Source organism: Tachypleus tridentatus, unplaced genomic scaffold (assembly GCF_004210375.1).
Source record: "Tachypleus tridentatus isolate NWPU-2018 unplaced genomic scaffold, ASM421037v1 Hic_cluster_2, whole genome shotgun sequence".
NCBI lineage: Eukaryota > Metazoa > Arthropoda > Merostomata > Xiphosura > Limulidae > Tachypleus > Tachypleus tridentatus.
The window spans coordinates 8,589,221-8,595,481 of NW_027467782.1; the positions used below are offsets into that span (position 1 = coordinate 8,589,221).

Here is a 6,261-nt window from a genome sequence, read left to right on the forward strand (position 1 = left end):
ATGGTTGATATAAATAAATCAACTTTTTTTTTAGACTGTTTGCAAATTTTTAACACTGCTTCCACAGGCCAGACACCCAGGATTTGTGCTGAATGGCTATCCTTAATAAATAAAATCATTCTAGAATGAGCTAAAACTCACTTTTAGAGTTTTCTGGTTGAACAAAAATCTCCTACAAAGTTTTATGAAAAAAAATATGCAGATTTAGTAATGCTATTGAAAAAGTTTTGACCCCATGTACACAGTAGTAAACTTGGAAGATGTATGTTATGTTATTAACTATTTGTTCTCATTCTTGCTTTTGTTTTCAGAGTAGGTACAAAGGCCATGACCTTCACATCAGTGGGATAATTCTCATCTAGCTATTTCAAAAGTTTGTTCTTCAATCTATCTTTCATTTCTTTAAACATCATTGACTAGAATATCAGTGCAAGTATAACTTTCTCTGGCAAAACTTGTTACATATTATTGGCATATGAGAAAAATTTTGTATCATCAGATTTAATTGCATTTCCAGTCATGTTCATAAGATCATCTGAATCTCCTGGAAGTAATGTAGTACAAAGAATTCTTAATCCTGCCATGCAGAATGCAAGCAATCAACTGTTCTTTTCAAGAGCACTGAAACTTGATGCTTTTCATCGAGCTTCTTGATTTGGAAAGTTTAATGTTGTTGTGGATTCAATACCAAATTGAATCGGCATTGCTCCTGTGCCATGTTGAAATACCACAACGTCTTGCTTTTTACACTTCAATTCTTTGGATTATCTGCATCATTCATTCAGTGTCACAAACTCCATGGGATCCTCAGAAGTTCTGCTAGACATTTCATCTTCATCACTCTCCAGTGGAATAGATGAATCAGTCCTTCATTTTCTCTTTCTTCATACCTTTTAACTTTTACCTTGCAGCTCTTTCAATTTTGACCTAAGTCTGAACCATTACATCTACACTGTCACTTTGAACTTACAAGTCACTTTCTTCTTTTCCTGTATCAATGTTACTTTATCAATACAGGATCAGCACACTTAATCACTGAATGTTGTAGCATGTTGACATCTGTTTTGTGGCCAGCTGTAGATCAAATTTTCACAAAGTGTGCAACAGTTATCTGTATTTTGGTTAATCAGGTTTTGGTAAAGGTATCAACCAATTAACTAAAGATCAGAAGTGACTGCAAAGTGCAATTATCTACCCATGCTGTTTTGGTCTTTTTGTATCTGAATTTGTTTTAATGAAAACTATTTAATATTATAAAACTAGTTTTTCATAGTTTAAAACTTGCACATAAAGAGTCATTAATACAATTAAAGTTCATTACATACAATTAAAGTTATAAAGTGCCCTGTTCTGTGCTCTTGAAGCTTTACTAGATTGCTTCACGTGTACAATTGATAGATAAGAACCATACCATAATAACCTGTGGGACTCACTCAACCACTAGAAATACCTTTTCTGATTACAATGGGAGCCACAATTCAAAAGCACGTTTTTCACCATTGCCTTTAAAGTCTAAAATTGTAAATTTACAATTTATGTAGTCCCAACTTATATAGTTATATACTAATAATTTCATTTTAAAATGTTGTCCAAATCTACTTACACAATTGGCAGACACTACTTGTAATGAGAATGAACAATTATTAATTATGTGGTTAACTAACTCGTTTTAAGTATTAACCCTCACAGACCAGCATTAGGCTTAGCAGCTACGTATAAATTCAAGTTACAGTACATTTTACAAGTACAAATATTGCACTGGTTAATATTTACAATGTCCTTGTACACGACAATAAAATTTAAATATGTTTCACTTTTCACTTTTTCTTCTTGTAAATTTTCTTTTCTGATTCGTTTGGTTTTTTTCTTGGGTGATCACTTCACATAAATAAATCTATAAACATTTTACTGCATCATATCTTTTAACCCCAACGTATTGAATGCAATATTTTGCTTGCAAATTGTCAGTGACCTGCGTAGTAAGCTACATGTGTTATCGAGCGACTTCTACAATTCCAAAAAGTGCCAAAGCGAATCTGAAGAAAATTCTCGTCATATTAAGAATATTAAAAAAGCTTACGTATGCTTATATTCTTGTCATTGTTAGTAGAATAGAATATTTTGTAATTCTAACAGTATTATGAGGTTAAAGGTGACAAATAGGACTTGGATGATATCACAATAGTTGTCTCCAGATCCTAAGGTAAGTAATTAATGTGATTTTAATCTGTAATGTTTAATGCATTAGTGCTAAAAACTGGCGCTCATGCCCATGAAGGCCTGCATGGCCTAGCGCGTAAATGTGCGACCTGTAATCGAGGGGTCGCGGGTTCGCGCCCGTCGCGCTAAACATGCTCGCCCTCCAGCCGTGGGGTGTATAATGTTACGGTCAATCCCACTATTCGTTGGTAAAGAGTAGCCAAGAGTTGGCGGTGGGTGGTGATGACTAGCTGCCTTCCCTCTAGTCTTACACTGCTAAATTAGGGACGGCTAGCACAGATAGCCCTGAGTAGCTTTATGAAATTCCCAAACAAACAAACAAATGCCCACGAAATGTGTAATTAAAATTCTAGTCGGATGTTGATCAAAGCTGGTAGTAGAGGGTTGTGAGTTTATTATGCAATTACAAACTATAAATTAAAGTACTAAAGTGTATATGAGATTGGGATAAATGGCTCATTTATTATTTGAGTTCATATTGTTTTGTGATACAATAACTTGTAAGTTACTCAAAATTTCGAATAGAAAGACTTACATTTTCAAAGCAGTATAGTTTTGTAATAAACTTTTCAAATTCAGTGAAAATTCGTTGGATAATTGGTTTGTTTGTTTGTTCAGAATTAAGCACAAAGCTGCACAATGGGCTATCTGTGCTCTGCCTACCATGGGCTTGAAACCTGGGTTTTAGTGAGTGAGCCTGCAAACAAACCGCTGTACCATTTGAGGCTTGGACATCAGTATGAGCACCTTTCTAAAATCTAAATTGTATTTCATTAGGTGTCAATTAAGTCCTAAAACGTAACCTTAAGAATATTAGCAATAGAAATAATACATTTAGCAGATTAAGAATAAAATATTAGTTCTTAAAGCTATAGTCTTTGATTGACAATGTAGTACCAAAGAAACTGCTGTTGTGGCATATAACACAACTCATTAAGGATGTTCATTCGAAGCATTCAATTTCACACACACACACACACATATATATATACATACATTCTTTTGGGATCACTGGCCATTAATAGGAAGCCAAAGGGTCTGATATTAATGAAGATGAAAAAAAGTTCTTAAACTGTTCAGTTACTTATTTTGCTTATGCTTGTGACGTTTTGGATAAAATACATATAATTTTCACAATAAAGATTATTACTTAAATCTCAAATATTTGCGTATTTTATACAAATTTATTATAAAACATTTTCACCATTTCAGTGTTGATTTGATAAAATACACATGTACTGATTATACTTTATATATGTATATATTTGTTTGTTTGTTTTTGAATTTCGTGCAAAACTGCTCGAGGGCTATCTGCGCTAGACATTCCTAATTTAGCAGTTTAAGACTAGAGGGAAGGCAGCTAGTCATCACCACCCAGCGCCAACTTTTGGGCTAATATTTTACCAACGAATAATGGGATTGATCGTCACATTATAACCTTCCCACGGTTAAAAGGGCGAGCATGTTTAATGTGACGGGGACTCTCAAAGTAATTACAGGTATTAGAAAATATTTCTTCTGTCTGGTGATAAGGTGGGAGAAACTTCAAATTCAGAAATAATCCACGAAGTACAAATGACTCAATAAAGGAAACTGAATACTGAATACTACATGTTGTCTTCGTTTCTTTGTATCAGAAACATTACGCGAAAAGTAACACAACAAAATATGTTTTGTGAGGTGGATAGACTTAAAAGTACATTATTTTGTTATTTTGCTTCTCTTGTACTCCTGGAAGGTTCTACATTTATGTTATTTCCTCTGAGACCTGAATATCCACCTCGGTGTTTGCCTTACATGGAGACTGCTACTCCTTTACCAACGAATAGTGTGATTGACTGTAACATTATAAAGCCCCATGGCTGGGTGGGCGAGCGTGTTTGGTGTGACCGGGATTCGAACCCGTGACCCTCAGATTACAGTCGAACACCTTAACGCTTGGCCATGTCGACCATATATGTATATATACAGTCATAAACTTTCGCAAGTTTGTAAAACAATTTTAAAATATTTTAGCATAATATTTTACAATTTGAGTTATCTATAAGTATATAAGATAACGTGTACACTCTTGCATAATTTTAAAGGTAATAGTTTTTTATACATTTAATTATTTTCCTACTGTAAATTGTTGTGCTTTGTTTTGAATTTTGCGCAAAGCTACTCGAGGGCTACCTGCGCTAGTTGTCCCTAATTTAAGACTAGAGGGAAGGTTGCTAGTCATCACCACCCATGCCAACTCTTGAACTACTCTTTTACCAACGTACAGTTGGATAGACTGAACCACATTATAACGCCTCCACAGCTGAAAGGTCAAGCATGTTTGGTAAAAGACTAACCTAGGGTTGGCAATGGGTAGTTAAGTCGTTGCTCTTCCGAGACCCTCAGATAACAAGTCGCATGCCTTAACCCACATGGCCATCCCGGCCACCAACTGTAAATAATATGATATGATGGTGGATTTGTTAATGTATCTTTGTATGTATTGGAGCCTTCTTAACCATGAAATATTGTTTTACTGCAAAATACTTACAGGTAAATATCAGCCATTTTCTTTGAAATTAAACATCTGTTTTCAATTTTCTAACTTTGAACTTCATACAACCTTTGAACCACTTACTTAATCAAATGAGATTCTGGTTCTTATTCCATAGTATCAACTATTATTTGTATCTTGATAAAATTATTGCAAATTTTAACAACAAAGACACCATATATAAATATGTTTTGTATCCCATTAGAAAATAATGGTGAGTGTGAAGGTTTAAAATTATTTAAGTATGATTATTTACACACACCGAAAACCTTCAGTAGTCTAATGTATTTGACTGTGGTGAAACAAGCTAAAAGAATTAGGAATCTTTTTTTTAGAGAATTTATAATTTGAAAACAAGAAGGCTATTTTAACCTTGATAAAGATCTTGATGTGGGCTACCATTGCATTTAATAGCTTATAAGGCTCACTGGCATACAACAACTACAGTAGTGGTTGGAATACAATTGATGCAAGTAGTTTGTTATAACAACAGTTTTTATAATATGAAGTTTGTGAATGCTAACTTAGAAAAGGTATTCACTCCATAACAACTGTTATACAAGTGTTCATTGTCTGTTCCCTAGTAGGAAAGAGGTTAGTGTTTGAATTTACATTGCTAAAATCAGGGCTTTGATTTCCTTGGTGGACTACAGTAGATGGCCTGATGCTGCTTTGCTATAACAAAACAAACACATTCTGTCTATATGTGTAGAATATTATCCACCATCCATTCACCATATTGTCTGGTTGAAATTATTTATGAATGAAATCATTAGATCATTAATGCATATAATAAACCTTTGAAGTCCAAAGTACATGTAGTTTTATATTAATTAATGCATTCAGAGGGATTTTATGTTTCTAGCTTGTTATATTACATTCTCAAAGTATATTTGCAATTTTTCTTCATTTTGTTTCTACACAACTATTTAAAAGTTATTATATTTTATCAGAATATGTCACTTTTATGACTGAACCTTTTTATATTTATTATTCAGGTAAAATAATAACATTTGGTCAATCTACAATCTCTTAAAGGTGAAAAAAAATTATATCTGAAGTAGCCTATATCCTTTATGTTTTCATTATCAGTTTTGAGGGTTAGCTTCTTTAGTCACAAGACAATGGAAAAATTCCATACATATATAAAAAATTTGCTAATGTGTTCATGTGCTATGTAGCAGCAGTAGTGGATTTATCAAGTGGAAGCTGACATATGCTCTCCACAGAGATCCATTGTATGGGTTTTCTCTGCACAAAACCACAGCTGGCCACTGTACAATGTTTTATCTCATTAGACAGGACTTAGTGTACAAACAGTACCGGGTATGTATTTTTTTTTCTGGTTATAATCAGCTATGTTTTTTGAGGTAGTTGTGATACATGCTTTATTACATAGTGGGGTTTAACTACATTGATTTAGTGATGATGTTGTGAATTTTATTTCCTGAAAAAAAGGTAATAATTGATTGATGATCTTCCTTATCTGGTAAAACATAACTGGA

At 33.5% G+C, this 6,261-nt stretch overlaps 1 long non-coding RNA gene across 12 annotated transcripts in view; it reads left to right on the forward strand.

Annotated features, from left to right (window-relative positions):
- LOC143242965 (uncharacterized) overlaps positions 1-6,261 on the forward strand; it is a 785,169-nt gene that overhangs the window by 433,030 nt on the left and 345,878 nt on the right. The window lies entirely within an intron of this gene.